We start from the raw sequence: 20,426 nt of genomic DNA, 5'->3' as shown, positions 1-20,426 counted from the left end.
AATTCCCCATCTATCTTGAAGGATCTTATCAAATTGGAAAGGGTTCAGAAGAGATTCACCAGAATATTACCTTGGCTTGCAGGGAGACCTGAGATCTGAGAACTCGTTGCAGGGAGAGTTTGGATGGGCTGCGACAATTTTCTCTGGAGCATAGGGGGCTGGGGGGTGAACTTATTGAGGTGTAACCAGATCATGAAAGGGATGGATAGAGTGAACACTTTTTCCTAGGATAGAGGATTCTAAAACTAGAGAGCATAATCTTAAGGTCAGAGGGAAGAGATTCAAGAGGGACCTCTGAGGCATATTTTTCACTCAGAGAGTAGTCTGTATCTGGCTGTATAGGAATAGAAAGCTATAGAAGCAGATACAATAACAACTTTTTAAATTCATTTGGACAGATATATGGATCGGAAGGGTTTAGAAGGCTATGGGCCAAATGCAGGCAATTAGAACTAACCCAGGGTGCCAGCTTGGTTGGTGTGGACAAGGTGGGCCAAAGGGACTGGTCACTTTTGCACAGCTTTATGACTGTGATTCTAAACATATTTTACTGGAGGTTCACGAGCACTTGAATTTCTACTCTATTAATCCAATTTCCCTTGATTCAAATGGAAAATAATTAAATATTGCATTGCAGATGGGGAAGTTCTCCATTTCTGAGGGTAACCATGTTGATGTAGCGAGCCACAAGGAACTAATTACTTTTAGTTTCAAGCATTTAACCATGTTTCACCATCTTTTGAACTAGAGAAACAGACATAACTTCCCTTTGTACAGTTTGTACTCTCTCCCCTGTGTCTAATGGTGGACATGTTTCAGATCATCATGATCTACTTTCTTCCAACAATGATCTAAACAAGCATTGCACTGGAAAGTACATAATATACAGCACAACAAACACCTTTTACGAGCAAGTGCAATTCCCAGTGGGATATAGTCGTAGAAACCGCCTCAACCTCGCCACTCCCCTTTCTCACTCTAACCTCTCCCCCCCTGAACGTACAGCCCTCCACTCACTCTGCAACAACCCAGACTGGGTGATCAAACCTGCCGACAAGGGAGGTGCTGTGGTAGTCTGGCGCGCTGATCTCTACATGGCTGATATGGACCATGACCCCACAGACGAGCACCAGGTCACTATCTCTAACACTATCACTGGCTTCATCACTTTTGGCTCCCTGCCCTCCCAAGCATACAACCTCATCGTTCCCCAGCCCCGCATGGCCCGATTTTACCTTCACCCCAAAATCCACAAACCTGACTGTCCTGGCAGACTCATTGTTTCTGCTTGTTCGTGCCCCACCGAATTTATTTCCACATACCTCAACTCCATCCTATCCCCCCTGGTTAAATCCCTCCGTACCTATGTTCAAGACACCTCGCACGCTCTTCGGCTCCTCCATGACTTTCGTTTTCCAGGCCCCCATTCCCTCATCTTCACCAGGGATGTCCAGTCACTCTACACCTCCATCCCCCACCAGGAGGGTCTTAAAGCCCTTCATTTCTTCATCAAACGCAGAACCACCCAATCCCCGTCTAACTGATCCTCTCCTCTGCCTAGCGGAGCTGATCCTTACCCTTAACAACTTTCCGTTTGACTCCTCCCATTTCCTCCAAATCCAAGGCGTAGCTATGAGCACGTGCATGGGTCCAAGTTATGTCTGCCTCTTTGTAAGGTATGTCGAACAATCCTTGTTCGAGGCGTACCATGGCCCTATCCCCGAACTCTACCTCCGCTACATCGACGACTGCATTGGTGCTACCTCCTGCACCCATATAGAACTACTGACTTCACCCATTTCATCACTAACTCACTAATTTCATCCTGCACTCAAATACACCTGGACCATTTCCGACATCTCCCTACCATTTCTAGACCGCACTATCTCCATCGCAGGTGACAGACTACTGACCGACATCTACTATAAAACCACTGACTCCCATGGCTATCTGGACTACACTTCTTCCCACCCTGCTTCCTGTAAGGGCTCCATCCCCTACTCCCAATTCCTCCGTTTACTCCGCATCTGCACCCAGGATGAGGTGTTCCAAACCAGGGCATCGGAGATGTCCTCATTCTTTAGGGAATGAGGGTTCCCCTCTTCTACTATAGATGAGGCTCTCACCAGGGTCTCTTCTATACCCCGCAACTCTGCTCTCACTCCCCATGCCCCTACTCGTAACAAGGACATTAGAAATGCGTGCGACAAAGGCAAAACAGTTATAATGGGTGACTTCAATCTACATATAGATTGGGTGAATCAAATTGGCAGGGGTGCTGAGGAAGATGATTTCTTGGAATGTATGCGGGATAGTTATCTAAATCAACATGTAGAGGAACCAACGAGAGAGCAGGCTATTTTAGACTGGGTATTGAGTAATGGGGAAGGGTTAGTTAGCAGTCTTGTTGTACGTGCCCCTTGGGCAAGAGTGACCATAATATGGTTGAGTTCTTCATTAGGATGGAGAGTGACATTGTTAATTCAGAAACAATTGTTCTGAACTTAAAGAAAGGTAACTTTGAGGGTATGAGACGTGAATTGGCCAAGATTGACTGGCAATTAATTCTAAAAGGGTTGACGGTGGATATGCAATGGAAGACATTTAAAGACTGCATGGATGAACTACAAAAATTGTTCATCCCAGTTTGGCAAAAGAATAAATCAGGGAAGGTAGTGCATCCGTGGATAACAAGGGAAATCAGGGATAGTATCAAAGCGAAGGATGATGCGTACAAATTAGCCAGACAAAGCAGCATACCAGAGTACTGGGAGAAATTCAGAGGCCAGCAGAGGAGGACAAAGGGCTTAATTAGGAAAGGGAAAATAGATTATGAAAGAAAACTGGCAGGGAACATAAAAACTGACTGCAAATGTTTTTATAGATATGTGAAAAGAAAGAGATTAATTAAAACAAATGTAGGTCCCTTGCAGTCAGAAACAGGTGATTTGATCATGGGGAACAAGGATATGGCGGTCCAATTGATTAACTACTTTGGTTCCGTCTTCACTAAGGAAGACATAAATAATATGCCGGAAATAGCAGGGGACCGCGGGTCAAAGGAGTTGGAGGAATTGAGTGAAATCCAGGTTAGTCGGGAAGTGGGGTTGGGTAAATTGAATGGATTAAAGGCCGATAAATCCCCAGGGCCAGATAGGCTGCATCCCAGAGTACTTAAGGAAGTAGCTCCAGAAATAGTGGATGCATTAGTAATAATCTTTCAAAACTCTTTAGATTGTGGAGTAGTTCCTGAGGATTGGCGGGTAGCAAACGTAACCCCACTTTTTAAGAAGGGAGGGAGAGAGAAAACGGGGAATTACAGACCAGTTAGTCTAACATCAGTAGTGGGGAAACTGCTAGAGTCAGTTATTAAAGATGGGATAGCAGCACATTTGGAAAGTGGTGAAATCATTGGACAAAGTCAGCATGGATTTACAAAAGGTAAATCATGTCTGATGAATCTTATAGAATTTTTCGAGGATGTAACTAGTAGCGTGGATAGGGGAGAACCAGTGGATGTGGTGTATCTGGACTTCCAGAAGGCTTTCGACAAGGTCCCACATAAGAGATTAGTATACAAACTTAAAGCACACGGCATTGGGGGTTCAGTATTGATGTGGATAGAGAACTGGCTGGCAAACAGGAAGCAAAGAGTAGGAGTAAACGGGTCCTTTTCACAATGGCGGGCAGTGACTAGTGGGGTACCGCAAGGCTCAGTGATGGGACCCCAGTTATTTACAATATATATTAATGATCTGGATGAGGGAATTGAGGCAATATCTCCAAGTTTGCGGATGACACTAAGCTGGGGGGGCAGTGTTAGCTGTGAGGAGGATGCTAGGAGACTGCAAGGTGACTTGGATAGGCTGGGTGAGTGGGCAAATGTTTGGCAGATGCAGTATAATGTGGATAAATGTGAGGTTATCCATTTTGGTGGCAAAAACAGGAAAGCAGGACTATTATCTAAATGGTGGCCGATTAGGAAAAGGGGAGATGCAGCGAGACCTGGGTGTCATGGTACACCAGTCATTGAAAGTGGGCATGCAGGTGCAGCAGGCAGTGAAGAAAGCGAATGGTATGTTAGCTTTCATAGCAAAAGGGTTTGAGTATAGGAGCAGGGAGGTTCTACTGCAGTTGTACAGGGTCTTGGTGAGACCACACCTGGAGTATTGTGTACAGTTTTGGTCTCCAAATCTGAGGAAGGACATTATTGCCATAGAGGGAGTGCAGAGAAGGTTCACCAGACTGATTCCTGGGATGTCAGGACTGTCTTATGAAGAAAGACTGGATAGACTTGGTTTATACTCTCTAGAATTTAGGAAATTGAGAGGGGATCTTATAGAAACGTACAAAATTCTTAAGGGGTTGGACAGGCTAGATGCAGGAAGATTGTTCCCGATGTTGGGGAAGTCCAGGACAAGGGGTCACAGCTTAAGGATAAGGGGGAAATCCTTTAAAACCGAGATGAGAAAAACTTTTTTCACACAGAGTGGTGAATCTCTGGAACTCTCTGCCACAGAGGGTAGTTGAGGCCAGTTCATTGGCTATATTTAAGAGGGAGTTAGATGTGGCCTTGTGGCTAAGGGGATCAGAGGGTATGGAGAGAAGGCAGGTACGGGATACTGAGTTGGATGATCAGCCATGATCATATTGAATGGCGGTGCAGGCTCGAAGGGCCGAAAGGCCTACTCCTGCACCTAATTTCTATGTTTCTATGTTTCTAAGGACAGAGTTCCCCTTGTCCTCACCTTCCACCCTAACAGCCGTCACATACAACAAATAATCCTCCGACATTTTCGCCACCTCCAATGGGATTCCACGACTGGCCACATCTTCCCATCTCCTCCCCTTTCGGCTTTCCGCAGAGACCGCTCCCTCCATAACTCCCCGGTCAATTCGTCCCTTCCCACCCAAACCACCCCCTCTTCTTTCCCTTGCAAATGCAGGAAATGCTACATTTGTCGCTTTACCTCCCCCCTTGGCTCCATCCAAGGACCAAAGCGGTCTTTCCAGGTGTGGCAGAGGTTCACCTGTACCTCCTCAAACCTCATCTATTGCATCCGCTGCTCTAGGTGTCACTGCTCTACATCGGTGAGACCAAGCGTAGGCTTGACGATTGCTTCGCCCAACACCTCCGCTTGGTTCGCAATAACCAACCTGATCTCCCGGTGGCTCAGCACTTCAACACCCCCTCCCATTCCAAATCCGACCTTTCTGTCCTGGGCCCCCTCCATGGCCAGAGTGAGGAGCAAATTGGTGGAGCAACACCTCTTATTCGCTTGGGTAGTTTACACTCCAGCGGTATGAACATTGACTTCTCCAATATCAGGTAGTCGCTGTTTTCTCCTTCTTTAGCCTTCCCAGCTCTCCCACAGCCCACTGTCACCACTTCTTCCTTTCTTCTTCCCGCCCCTCCACCCTTACATCAGTCTGAAGAAGGGTCTCAACCCGAAACGTCGCCTATTTCCTTCGCTCCATAGATGCTGCCTCACCCGGTGAGTTTCTCCAGCATTTTTGAGTACCTCCCAGTGGGATATTCTCAGTTGTGTTTTGAATGGCACAATTCAACTTGAAAAAGCAATATAGTTACATTGTACTCCAGTAAATATTGATTTTTTTAAATCACAAGCACAAATGATACGCCACATACATGTGAAGGCCAGCACATGGATAAGAACATAAAATTAAGCTGTTAAGAATTCAGTTGAACAAATACAAAATATTCTATGCCAGACTTCCAGAAATTATCATAACTACTTTTAAAATACAAATGCTTACTTTAAAAGAAATGAAAGAGTACCAGATGGAAGAATCGTGGTTCAAGCATATCAGTCAAACAGACACTACACTTTATGTACATTACAGGACTCTCCATTTTTTGTTGCCCCAGAGCAGGAGGCAAGGGGACATCTCTCAAAGGTGACGCATGCTGAAATTTCAACACCATAGCTAAATATCCACGGTCCTATTGCAATTCAACATCACCTTCATGATGTTCATAGCTATGTGATAATTACTTCACAAAATGTCCATGGACAAAGCTGGTGGAACTGGCAAATTTATTTTCACATTTTACTCCATCCTTGTGAGAAACCATTAATCAGTTTATTCCCAGCTCTGTGATGTATCCACTTCAAGTTCTCTGGAGACGGCTGAAGGACATATGGTGGAAGACGTGAAACTTATGTAACCAAATTCAGAGCATAGGGAGGAGTCTTCATATAACCTGTTCTTCCAAAGTTTGGCAGTCTTAAAGAAAAGCGACAAATTTAATCATTTGAGAGCAAAAATATTACAAATTTTTTCCACTATTACAAACACCACATTTATAAATCTCTTTGAGGAAATGATTCTAAAACAGTGAGCAAAGCTACTTCTTAACTTCAAACATTATGAAATAATTAGTCTCATTAATATTTCAAAGTAGCATACAATATTTATGTATAGAAACAAGAAGATTTTTGTAGCAGTGAAAATTCTTCATTGCTAATATTCTTTTCTCTTTGCCATAATTTTCCTCTCGTACCAGCTCTCCTTACCATTTCATGCACAAACACCGCGCACATTCTTGACATTTAGATGTCATTTTTAAACAATTATATATTACTTATTTTGTCCTTTTTAACATTTGATCTTGTTTCAGAAAGGCATCTCATTTTTAGCAATTGAAATATCCCTAATATGAAACTTGAATTGCAAATATTTTGTTCTAATTTTTCATTCAGTGGCTATATCTTTTAATTTGTACTTAGAGATACAGCATGGAAACAGACCCTTCAGCCCACCGAGTCTATGCCGCCCATCGATCACCTGTTTACACTAGTGCTATGTTATCCTACTTCTGCAACCACCTGCTACACACTCGAGGCAATTTACAGCACCCACTTAATCTGTAAACCCGCACTTTGCGATTTGTGAGGAAACCGGAACGGCGAGACGGAACCCACATGGTCACAGGGAGAATGTGAAAACTGCAGACAAAGACTATCCAAGGTCAGGATTGAACTCGGGTCCCTGGCACTGTAAGGCATCAGCTCTGCCAACTGTGCCACTTTAAAAGCATAGTTTCAAATGTTTCCTTGGATTAAATTGTTTGAAAATGTAACAAATGTATAATAATGCATTACATTTGAACTTGGAGATTCTTTCAGGTTTAAAAAATATTGTTTGTATTATTCACCGACGCTGCATTATAAACATAGAAGTTTATAATACAGGTAGTTCTGCTATAATGTTTGTTTCCACTATGCAAATGGGATATAACTTAACTGATGAGTTGCGAAACATTGATGGAATTATGCAGACCAAATTGGTTACAATGTGATTTTGACCAGGACATCAGATACATATAGCATGTTACATTGTTTAATAGAGTATCATTGTGCAAGTATTAACAATCGTTTCTCAATTTCTATGAACACCCGCAATGAAACTGGTTGTTGTGTTCTTCAATACCTGTACTGTATTTTTACGTGCAGAACAAAAACAAACTTAGAGATATTGAAACGCAAACTTGTAGTTTTGAAATTCCTGCAGGAGAAATAACACTGTTATTGGGAGTCTGAAACTCACCAACACCCCCATCCCATTTCCACTATTTATTTAAACACAATTTTCTGTAAGTGTGGGTTTATTTTAGGTACACAACCATCTCATCATTGAGACCCTGTCTGCACTAGAGAAGCTGGGACTCAATAGACCGATGCTTGCTGCTTCTCTAAAACTATTTTCTTCTGTACTCCTTCCATCATGCACATTCTATATTTTCATTTCCAAATATCTATCCGCTTTCATAAAATTCCATTTTGACAAATATTTCCATTTCCTAACAAGTCTCTGCATTAGAAGAGAAAAATCTCGTTTGTGTGGATAGGTGTGTTGATGTGTAAACAGTCACAAGAGGAGACAACATTATGATATCATTATACCATCAATGGCAATGCATGTATTAGTTATTTGTAGTCTGTGATTCTGATGTTCTGATCTTTGTTCTGATGATCTTGGTACTATTTAGAGATTAATACAGTCAGGCCGGGAAAGTACCACGATTGGTTCGCAAACTATTCCAAATGCACCATTCTCTCTTCATTCCCTTTCCCCAAAAAATTGCTTTCAGGATCTCAACATTGCAAGCAATTCCAGCATTTGTCCAAGCCTAATTGCCAATGAGAGGATGATGGCAAGCCACTTTCTGGAACTAAGTGCTCATATGGGGAGAGTTTCACAATTTTGATGTCCTGAGAATGAAGGTCTGATGATATATTTCATAGTCAGAATTGCTGACAAGTTGGAAGGGAGCCAATCATTGATACATAGAAAATAGGTGCAGGAGTAGGCCATTCGGCCCTTCGAGCCAGGACCGCCATTCAATATGATCATGGCTGATCATCCAAAATCAATACCCCGTTCTGGCTTTTTCCCCCTATCCCTTGATTTCCTTAGCTCTAAGAGCTAAATGTAACTCTCTTGAAAACTCGAACTCTCTCTTGAAAACGCTAACTCTCTCTTGAAAACATGTTCTAATATTCCTGTTGCCCTTGTCTTTCTCGGTAAAGCCTCAAAAGCTTGTGAGGTGCAATTAGAATATTTAGGGTGAGTACCCTCAATGCATTTTGTAAATAGTATTTGCTGCATCCACTGTTGTCCATTGTTGAAGACCATGAATATATAGGATGATTGATGAAGTACTTTAGTTATAGAGAGAAACAACAGGTAAATTACCCCCCTCAGCCTATGAAATTGTAATTGTAATTGTAATTGATTTTATTAGCAAAGTATGAAAACACAACAAGTATGTAAATCATACGAGGAATTTGATTTGCCATACAGTCATACCAAAAAAGCAACGTGACACGCAACCACATACAAATGTAATATAAACATCCATCACAGCGGCTCGTCCACATTCCTCACTGTGTTGGAAGGCAATAAAGTCTTATCTTCTTTCCTCTTTTTCCTCCCGCGGTCAGGGGAGTCAAACCATCCGCAGTTGGGGTGATTGAAGCTCCCACAGCCGGCGATCGAAGCTCCCATGTCAGGGCGTTCGAAGCTCCTGCGTCGGGGCAGTCAAAGCTCTTGCGGCTTGGAGCTTCCGAAGCCGGTCCCTTACCAGGGACCACGAGCTCCACGATGATAAAGTCCCCAGGCTCCTGTGGTTGGAGCTTCCGAAGCCGGTCCCTAACCAGGGACCACGAGCTCCACGATGATAAAGTCCCCAGGCTCCTGTGGTTGGAGCTTCCGAGGTTGATCCCTGGCAAAGAGACCGCCAGCTCCGAAATGTTAAATCCGCAGGCTCCCGCGGTTGGAGCTCCCAAGGTCAATGCCCAGCAAGTGGCTGCCAGCTCCACGATGTTAGGCCGCAGTGCAGACGGAGATAAGAATAGGAAAAAGTCGCAACTCCATCGAGGAAAGAGATAAAACAAGTTTCCTCCACACCCCCCCTCCATCCGCACATAATACAAAACTAAAGATACACTAAAACATTTAACTACAGACTAATAAACAACAAAGAGAGATAGAGGCGAGACAGACTGTTGGCGAGACAGCCATCGTACGGCGCCACCCGGTGGAATTAACTCCGACCATTACGTATACATTTTCACAAATCCAACACAAATCTGACACTCCCCATATTCTCATTAACACCTCCCAGATTTCACTGCTCACTTACAAACTGAGGATAATTAGCTGTGGTTAACAATTAACTTACCAACCCGCATTTCTTTGGGATATGGGAGGTAACTGGAGAACCCAGAGGTAACCCACATGATCCCAGGGAGAGCATGCAGACTCCAAATAGAAAGCACCTGAGGTCAGAAGTGAACCCACAGATCTCTGGTGCTGCTAGTTGTGCCACTCTGCTGCCCGTAGTTTGGCCTGAATGTTGCAGAGGTTCTTGAGTGTTGCTGGAACTTCACTCATCCACCCAACTGGAGAGTATCCCATCACACTCTTCATCTTCCACTTGGCACAGGATATCAGTCCATCTTCTCCAGCCATAGCATTTATATGATAATAAATGTTATAACAAGGAACTGAAGATGTGGGTGTATACCGAAGATAGACACAAATGCAGGAGTGACTCAGCGGGTCAGGCAGCATCTCGGGTCAAGACCTTTCTTCAGACTGATTGTTGGGGGAGATTGAAAGCAAGAAAAGACCAGCAACAGATGACCTCAGGTAGGGTGGTTCCCTGGCCAATTGTTGTCTAGGGATGGTATGATCCCAAGAGGGATACATCATTGTGAACTGTGGAACTGGTTAAATTACTTTTAGTAGACGAGGGGGAACAAGGAGGGGGAGGGGGAAGCGAGGGGAGTGTATGTACAAGTTACCTAAAATTAGAGAATTCATTGTTCATACCGCTGGGTTGTAAGCTACCCAAGTCCAATATGAGGTGCTGTTCCGCAAATTTGCATGTACAGGAGTCCACAGCGGAACACCAGATGCAGTAAAATGAGGTTAGAGGAGCTGCATGTGAATCTTTGTCTCTCCTGGAAAGACTGTTGGGTTCCCTGGATGGAGTCAAGGGAGGAGGAATAGGGACATATGTTAGTCTTCTGCGGTTGCAGGGGCAAGTAACTGGGAAGTAGGTGGTTTGGGTGGGATGGGAAGAGTGAACCAAGGAGTTGTGGAGGGAGCGGTCTCTATGGAAGGCGGAAAGGGGTGGACTCAGAGGACATTAAGAGTCAATTCGCAATGGGGTAAGCCTGGAGACTGATCTTGTCCAGATCGGGAATGGATAGCATATTTCCTCGTGTTCGATATCAGTGAAACGGGTGGGTTTTCAGAACAGCTTTCATAGTCATCTTCCCTCGGACTAATCAGCTTCCCAAATTTCAGACAATTAACTACATTTAATTCCATAGTTGCTTCACTGTTGATGTTGGCTTCTTGTTATTGACTCATCAACCAATGGAGATGAAATGTATTCATATGTACCTCAAGTTTGAACAACTACATTATATTTATTGATATTGCTAAACAACATGAGCTTTATATTCTGTAACTCTCCTTATAATAGACAATAGACAATAGGTGTAGTAGGTCATTCGGCCCTTTGAGCCAGCACCACCATTCACTGTGATCATGGCTGATCATCCACATTTAGTATCCCGTTCCTGCCTTCTCACCATATCCCCTGACTCCGCTATCTTTAAGAGCTCTATCTAACTCTCTCTTGAAAGCATCCGGAGAATTGGCCTCCACTGCTTTCTGAGGCAGAGAATTCCACAGATTTACAACTCTCTGGGTGAAAACGTTTTTTCTCATCTCCGTTCTAAATGGCCTAGCCCTTATTATTAAACTGTGGCTCTTGGTTTTGGACTCCCCCAACATCGGGAACATGTTTCTTGCCTCTAGCGTGTCCAATTTCTTAATAATATTATTGTTTCAATTAAATCTCCTCTCATCCTTCTAAATACCAGAGTATACAAGCCCAGCTATCAACATATGACTTTCTATCAACATATGACAGTCCCGCCATCCCGGGAATTAACCTCGTAAACCTACGCTGCACTCCCTCAATAGCAGGGATGTCCTTCCTCAAATTTGGAGACCAAAACTGTTGCATTTCTTTCGGTGGCTTGTCTGTCCTACTTGAAGTAGGTTACCCAATGCTAGGTGTGGTATTCTAATTATAGTTTAACCAATAATTTGTTTGAATTTAGTATTCCCCTTTTCACAGTCTGTGGTTCCATTTCGTAACACTGCTCCCTTGGGGTTTTTAACTAAAATGGGGCGGCAAGATGGTGAAGCTGTGGATCAGTTGCCTCACAGCTCCACAACTCGGGTTTCATCCTCACTGTTAGTGCTCTCTGTGTGGAGTTTGTGCTTTGTCCCCGTGACTGCTTAGAATTCCTCCAGCTGCTTTGGTTTTCTCTAAATTCTCAAAAATGGGTTGGTCAGTAAGGTGACTGCCTACAGTAAATTTCCCCTAGTATGGATGAATGGCAAAACCTGGGGTGGGAGAGGTGGGTGGAAAGGAAATTAGGAATGGTATGTGGGGAGAATGAAATGGGTTAAGATAGGATCAGTGTAAAAATGGTAGTTGATATTCAGCATGAACTTGGTAGGCTGAACGACCTGTTTATGAGCAATCCGTGACGTCTCAACTTTCTTTGAAGTTTTTTGGATGTGCATTACTGAGTCATTCTCCTACTCATGTAGCACAATTCCAAAACCCACTAATCACTGCTTCCTGTCCATTAAACAATTTTCTAATATTACTCTAATAATATATATTATACAAAGACTTTCATCTTTAGTAAAAGGGTTCCAAAGTGGAACCATAGGTAGCATTTTTTTTTAAACTGTGGGTATAAGGAGTTGCTTAGATTTATCAATAAGATCTTGCTTTCCTCCAGTGATCGACATCATCACAGAAACCAGGCTTCAGCTTATTTAATTTGCACCATATTATATAAAGAATGATTGAGGGTACTGGGCACATCAAAGCAATGGAACCAGCCAACATCCCAGCTGCAGTACCTATAACCTGCATTCCAAAACAAACTGCACTTCCAGCCAAGCTGTTCCAGTAATGTTAAAATCTTGGGATCCATCCAGCAATACAAAGCTCAGGTATGCTTTGTACACACAACTTCTTATCCACTTAATTACTGCCTAATTAATCTATTCTCAATCATCAGGGAGATTTGGGAGCAACAGCAGCAGGAGTTTAGCAAGAGATACGACTGATTGGCTCTAGCCCAAGTGGGAGGAGAGAAGTGAGTCAGTGCTGGGAAAACAGTTGAAAACTGAGGAATTTGGTTTGTAAATTGGTAAATCAGGCAATTTATCCGTCAATTTAAGCAAGACTGCTCTTAGCGCGCGGTAGTGAGTGAGCGGCCTTGTGAGGGAAGTGTGAGTCTTTGGCTCGAGAGTCTTCGGAGACGAAAGAAGGAGATGTCAGGCAAGCTGATTCAGTGCGATGCTTGCAGTATGTGGGAGGTCAAGGACACCGCTAGTGCCTCTAGCTGCTACAAATGCGAGAAGTGCATCCAGGTAGAGCTCCTGAAGGGCCGTGTTGGGGAACTGGAGAAGCAAGTGGATGACCTACGGTTCGTCCGAGAAACGGAGTCGTTCCTCGACAAGTCCTACAGTACGATTGTTACACCTAAGGTACTGGAAGAGAGAAGGTGGGAGACAGTGAGAACGGGAGGGAAGCATGGAATGCCAACGTCCCCGGGTGTTGTACCTCTTGTGAACAGGTTCACCCACTTAGAAGCTGTCGGGACAGAGGTGTTTACACTGGGCGACGGACTGGCTTGTGATGCGAATAGGGCTGTTGAGCCCAAACCAAAAAGGCCTAAGGCAGGCAACGCCATTGTAGTGGGAGACTCCATTGTGAGAGGTACGGACAGGTGTTTCTGCGGCAACAGACGGGATGCGAGGATGGTGTGCTGCCTTCCTGGTGCCAGGATCCAGGATGTCACGGACAGAGTGCAGAAAATCCTCAAGGGCGAAGGTGAACATCCGGAAGTGGTAGTGCATGTCGGCACAAACGATGTCGGAAAGAAGGGGATGAATATCCTGCAGCGTGACTTTAGAGAGCTCGGAAAAATGCTGAAAAGCAGGACCTCCAGGGTTGTTATCTCCGGTTTGCTTCCAGTTCCTCGTGCTGGCGAGAGCAGGAACAGGGAGATATGGGACCTCAACGTGTGGCTGAGGAACTGGTGCACGGGGCAGGGATTTAGATTCTTAGATCACTGGGATCTGTTTTGGGGTAAGGGGGAACTGCACAAAAGGGACGGATTGCACCTTAACAGGTGTGGGACCAGCATTCTGGCAGGCAGGTTTGCCACTGCTACACGGGTGGTTTTAAACTGAATAAGGGGGGTGGGGTGTCGAATGGGATAGTGGAGGATGGAGTTAAAGGGAAAGTGTTTCTTAAATGTGTGAGCGTAGAGACAGAGGGGTGTAAAATGAGGGTAGAAGCAATAGGTAGCAAGGTGAAAAGTATAAGTGGCAGGCAGACAAAACCAGGGCAAAAATCAGAAAGGGCCACTTTTCAACATAATTGTATAAGGGGTAAGAGTGTTGTAAAAACAAGCCTGAAGGCTTTGTGTCTCAATGCAAGGAGCATTCGTAATAAGGTGGATGAGTTGAATGTGCAGATAGCTATTAATGACTATGATATAGTTGGGATCACGGAGACATGGCTCCAGGGTGACCAAGGCTGGGAGCTGAACATCCAGGGATATTCAATATTCAGGAGAGATAGAGAGAAAGGAAAAGGAGGTGGGGTAGCGTTGCTGATTAGAGAGGAGATTAACGCAATGGAAAGGAAGGGCATTAGTTTGGAGGATGTGGAATCGGTATGGGTAGAGCTGCGAAACACTAAGGGGCAGAAAACGCTGGTGGGTGTTGTGTACAGGCCACCTAACAGTAGTAGTGAAGTTGGAGATGGTATCAAACAGGAAATTAGAAATGCGTGCGACAAAGGCAAAACCGTTATAATGGGTGACTTCAATCTACATATAGATTGGGTGAATCAAATTGGCAGGGGTGCTGAGGAAGAGGATTTCTTGGAATGTATGCGGGATAGTTATCTAAATCAACATGTAGAGGAACCAACGAGAGAGCAGGCTATTTTAGACTGGGTATTGAGTAATGAGGAAGGGTTAGTTAGCAGTCTTGTTGTACGTGCCCCCTTGGGCAAGAGTGACCATAATATGGTTGAGTTCTTCATTAGGATGGAGAGTGACATTGTTAATTCAGAAACAATGGTTCTGAACTTAAAGAAAGGTAACTTTGAGGGTATGAGACGTGAATTGGCCAAGATTGACTGGCAATTAATTCTAAAAGGGTTGACGGTGGATATGCAATGGAAGACATTTAAAGACTGCATGGATGAACTACAAAAATTGTTCATCCCAGTTTGGCAAAAGAATAAATCAGGGAAGGTAGTGCATCCGTGGATAACAAGGAAAATCAGGAATAGTATCAAAGCGAAGGATGATGCGTACAAATTAGCCAGAAAAAGCAGCATACTGGGAGAAATACAGGACTGGGAGAAATTCAGAGACCAGCAGAGGAGGACAAAGGGCTTAATTAGGAAAGGAAAAATAGATTATGAAAGAAAACTGGCAGGGAACATAAAAACTGACTGCAAAAGTTTTAATAGATATGTGAAAAGAAAGAGATTAGTTAAAACAAATGTAGGTCCCTTGCAGTCAGAAACGGGTGAGTTGATCATGGGGAACAAGGATATGGCGGACCAATTGAATAACTACTTTGGTTCCGTCTTCACTAAGGAAGACATAAATAATCTGCCGGAAATAGCAGGGGACCGCGGGTCAAAGGAGTTGGAGGAATTGAGTGAAATCCAGGTTAGCCGGGAAGTGGTGTTGGGTAAATTAAATGGATTAAAGGCCGATAAATTAAGGAAGTAGCTCCAGAAATAGTGGATGCATTAGTAATAATCTTTCAAAACTCTTTAGATTCTGGAGTAGTTCCTGAGGATTGGCGGGTAGCAAACGTAACCCCACTTTTTAAGAAGGGAGGGAGAGAGAAAACGGGGAATTACAGACCAGTTAGTCTAACATCGGTAGTGGGGAAACTGCTAGAGTCAGTTATTAAAGATGGGATAGCAGCACATTTGGAAAGTGGTGAAATCATTGCACAAAGTCAGCATGGATTTACAAAAGGTAAATCATGTCTGACGAATCTTATAGAATTTTTCGAGGATGTAACTAGTAGCGTGGATAGGGGAGAACCAGTGGATGTGGTGTATCTGGACTTCCAGAAGGCTTTCGACAAGGTCCCACATAAGACATTAGTATACAAACTTAAAGCACACGGCATTGGGGGTTCAGTATTGATGTGGATAGAGAACTGGCTGGCAAACAGGAAGCAAAGAGTAGGAGTAAAAGGGTCCTTTTCACAATGGCGGGCAGTGACTAGTGGGGTACCGCAAGGCTCAGTGCTGGGACCCCAGCTATTTACAATATATATTAATGATCTGGATGAGGGAATTGAAGGCAATATCTCCAAGTTTGCAGATGACACTAAGCTGGGGGGCAGTGTTAGCTGTGAGGAGGATGCTAGGAGACTGCAAGGTGACTTGGATAGGCTGGGTGACTAGGAAAAGGGGAGATGCAGCGAGACCTGGGTGTCATGGTACACCAGTCATTGAAAGTGGGCATGCAGGTGCAGCAGGCAGTGAAGAAAGCGAATGGTATGTTAGCTTTCATAGCAAAAGGATATGAGTATAGGAGCAGGGAGGTTCTACTGCAGTTGTACAGGGTCATGGTGAGACCACACCTGGAGTATTGCGTACAGTTTTGGTCTCCAAATCTGAGGAAGGACATTATTGCCATAGAGGGAGTGCAGAGAAGGTTCACCAGACTGATTCCTGGGATGTCAGGACTGTCTTATGAAGAAAGACTGGATAGACTTGGTTTATACTCTCTAGAATTTAGGAGATTGAGAGGGGATCTTATAGAAACGTACAAAATTCTTAAGGGGTTGGACAGGCTAGATGCAGGAAGATTGCTCCCGATGTTGGGGAAGTCCAGGACAAGGGGTCACAGCTTAAGGATAAGGGGGAAATCCTTTAAAACCGAGATGAGAAGAACTTTTTTCACACAGAGAGTGGTGAATCTCTGGAACTCTCTGCCACAGAGGGTAGTCGAGGCTAGTTCATTGGCTATATTTAAGAGGGAGTTAGATGTGGCCCTTGTGGCTAAGGGGATCAGAGGGTATGGAGAGAAGGCAGGTACGGTATACTGAGTTGGATGATCAGCCATGATCATATTGAATGGCGGTGCAGGCTCGAAGGGCCGAATGGCCTACTCCTGCACCTAATTTCTATGTTTCTATGTTTCTATCAGCAAAGTGATGGAAAGTATCATTAAAAGTGTTATTAAGTGGCACCGACACCAATAACCTGCTCACTTATACTTAGTTTGGGTTCTATCATGAACTTACTATTCCAATTTTGATCGCTGCTTTTGGTCCAAAACATAGTCTGAAGGACTGAATTTCAGAGATGAATTGGAGAGTGATTGCTCTTGACATCAAAGCAGCATTTGATCACGTGCGGTGTGCAGGAGTCTAAAAAGAACGATTTGCAGACATCAAAGGGAAAATGCTCCAGGTTGGAATCATACCTCCTGTAAAGAAAGGCATCTGTGGTTGTTGGAGATCTATGATTCTAGCCACATGATATAACTGCAGGTGTTTCTCGATGTCCTAAGCTTAAGCATCTTTGGTGGCTCCAACAGTGACCGTTCCCATTAAAAAAACATCTGAAATGGGAATGTTTGCTAATGATTGCGTTATGTACAATTTCATTTGTAACTCCTCAGAAAATGATAATAGGCGAGGAATGCAAATCTATAAAGGTTTCTCGAAATGACAATTTTTAGCAAGGGTTTCACAACATAGATTTTTTCCATTCTGTAACATGACCATCAATGAGTTCCACCACCATTAACAACCTGGGTATTAAACATTGACCAGAAACTGAACTGGACTGCCACATGAATACCTTGGCTACAAGAGCAGGTGCTATGGCGAGTGGAGTACCTCCTGACAGCCCAATCCACAAGGAATGAGTCTGGAGCTGGATAGCAAGCCTCCTTCTGGTCTGGATGTATCAACAACATTGCCCCAGAGTATGGTGACATTTTGCAAGCAACAGGACAGGTCAACATTAAATATAGTCATTTTGAACCACTTAAGTTTAGAAGAAACAACGCAAACCAGTGCCTTAACAGATAGGCTGCTAATCCAATTCAATGGATTAGTACTAGTGTGATGTACTAACAGTAATGGAGGTCCGATGGCAAGGGAATTCCTATCTTTTTGACCAACACAAACTGCAAGTTGTACCTGGAAGTATTGGGGAGTTCACTGTTGTTGGACAGCCTGCAAGTAAGACTGAAATGCAGGGGACTACAAACCATTCCCTCGCATTTTATTGGTCAATGTACAGTCCCTAAAAAATAAAATTGAGGACTTAAGGCAGCGGTCGGCAACCTTTTAGAAAGTGGACACCAGAGGCCAGTGAATCACTGAGGGCCTGCTTTCAATGCACAGACTGGGACGTACTGATGGAGCCACAGGAATTCAACAGCAGTATGGACATCAACAAGATGGCTGGATGCATAACGGACAACATCAACTTCTGCAGGGATGTTGTTCCAGTAAGAACTGTTTGTTGCTTTCCCATTCAATCAGATTATCAATCTCCCTCCCTTACTCTGACTCATCATTACCATCATTCATCCAATAAATATGGTTTTGTTGGTGAATTTAAAGATAGAGACAGGCTACAGTCATGGGTACAGAGTAAAATGATCAGGGAACTGAGGACACAGTTTGAGGTGCTCCTATGCTGATGGTTATCGAGGAGGAAGTGTTTTTGCCAATTCATACTCATTTTGATCTGCTGATGAGCAGGTTGAAGATCCAATTACATAGGGATGAGAAGAGACCCAGTTCTTTGAAGTTTGGAGGGGTTGACGGTTTTGAATGCTGAGCTGAAGCTGTTGAACAACAGCCTGGCACACATATTCTTATTGTCCACGTGGTCCAGTGCAGAGTGTAGAACCAGCAAGATCACATCCCCTGTGATCTATTGTGGGGTTATCTATTATAATGGGTGGATGCCCTTACTAAAGCACGAGTAAAAATGCCCTCAAAAATCTTCTTCAGCACGGATGATCATGCAACCAATTGAGTAATTGAGGCATGTCTCCTTGGTCACGGGATTAATTGAGGTCCTTTTAAAGTAGATGCGAACTACAACCATAGTGATGAAAAGTTGAAGATGTTTGCAAAAGCTAGAGCCAATTGGTTCACAAGGTTTTAAGATACCACCAAGTACACTATCAAGCATCATGGCAAGACGCTTTCAGAAGGTTCACTCTCACAAAGAATCTTCTGACATCTGCTTCTGTGACTGAGATTACAGTGTCACTGGGTGTTATGGGGACCACAATAGGTATGTCATTGTTCTCCCTTATGAAGGGAGTGTAGAATGCATTGAGCTCCTCCGGGAATGATTCTTTGCTGTGGCTTGAGCTGGTTCTTGGTTTTGCCTTGTCGGAAATTTTGGTATGTAAGCCCTGCCACAGCTATCAAATGTCTGCCTCATCCTCTGTTTTAGAAAGAAAGTGCCTCTTTTCTTTTCTCATGGCTGTATCGCGATCCTATCTAAACCTACAATTTAGCCCAGTATTGCCAGACTTCAATGCCCAAGATCTAGTTATCTGTAGATTACGACCTCCTAGTTCATCCAAGGCTTCTGCTTAGGGAATATTCAAATGCTCTTTTCCTTTATCATCGTTAATTTTTTGCATATTCATTAATTGGCCTTCATCTCTCCACATCTATATCTCTTGTTTACCTTATCCCTAACCAGTATGAAAAAGGGTCTCAACCTGAAACGTCACCCATTCCTTCTCTCCAGAGATGCTACCTATCCCGCTGAGTTACTCCAGCTTTTTGTGTCTATCTTCGGTTTAAACCAACATCTGCAGTTCCTTCTTACACATTCAGATGTTCTTGGTGGGAAGACGCTCCTCCACACATTTCCTTATGGTCAGTAACAACTCAGTTGGTGGTGGTCACTGCTTTAGAAACATAGAAACATAGAAAATAGGTGAGGCAGTAGGCCATTCGGCCATTCGAGCCTGCACCACCATTCAATATGATCATGGTTGATCATTCAACTCAGTATCCTGTACCTGCCTTCTCTCCATACCCCCTGATCCCTCTATTCTGTGCCAGAACAACAATATTGCTCTCAATGTTAGCAAGACCAAGGAGAAGATTGTAGACATTAGGAGGGGAAAGCTAAGAATACACAAACCTGTTAAAAAGTTTGCCAATATCATCAAAGAACTAAACTAATTTCCATCCTGCACTCAAATTCACTTGGACCATCTCCAACATCTCCCTACCGTTTCTAGACCTCACCGTCTCCATCACAGGAGACAGACTATCGACTGACATCAATTACAAACCCACTGACTGCCATAGCTATCTAGACTACATTTATTCCCAGGTACACAAAAATGCTGGAGAAACTCAGTGGGTGCAGCAGCATCTATGGAGCGAAGGAAATGGGTAATGTTTCGGCCCGAAACGTTACCTATTTTCTTCGCTTCATAGATGCTGCTGCACCCGCTGAGTTTCTCCAGCATTTTTGTGTACCTTCTTCGATTTTCCAGCATCTGCAGGTCTTTCTTGAATACATTTCTTCCCACCCTGCTACCTGTAAAGACTCTATCCCCTACTCCAAATTCCTCCATCAACGCTGCATCTGCGCGCAGGATGAGGTTTCCCATGCCAGGTCATCGGAGATGTCCTCATTCTTTAGGGAACGGGGTTTCCCCTCGGCTCTTACTAGGGTCTCCACGATATCCTGCAGCAGCGTCTTACTCCCCCTCCCCCCCAGTCGTAACAAGGACAGA

General features: G+C 43.9%; 1 protein-coding gene across 1 annotated transcript in view; it reads right to left on the bottom strand.

The window, feature by feature from the left end:
* Window positions 1-9,022, bottom strand: part of ptpn13 (protein tyrosine phosphatase non-receptor type 13) — a 288,106-nt gene extending 279,084 nt beyond the window's left edge. The window contains exon 1 of the mRNA XM_033024321.1: window positions 9,012-9,022. The gene's annotated coding sequence lies outside the window, so the exon portion shown is untranslated. The remainder of the gene's footprint in view (window positions 1-9,011) is intronic.
* Between the last annotated feature and the right edge of the window lie 11,404 nt (window positions 9,023-20,426).

This window comes from Amblyraja radiata, chromosome 1, assembly GCF_010909765.2.
Source record: "Amblyraja radiata isolate CabotCenter1 chromosome 1, sAmbRad1.1.pri, whole genome shotgun sequence".
Lineage (NCBI taxonomy): Eukaryota > Metazoa > Chordata > Chondrichthyes > Rajiformes > Rajidae > Amblyraja > Amblyraja radiata.
The sequence above is the reverse complement of the archived record's forward strand: the minus strand, read 5'-3'. Positions and strand labels throughout refer to the sequence as shown.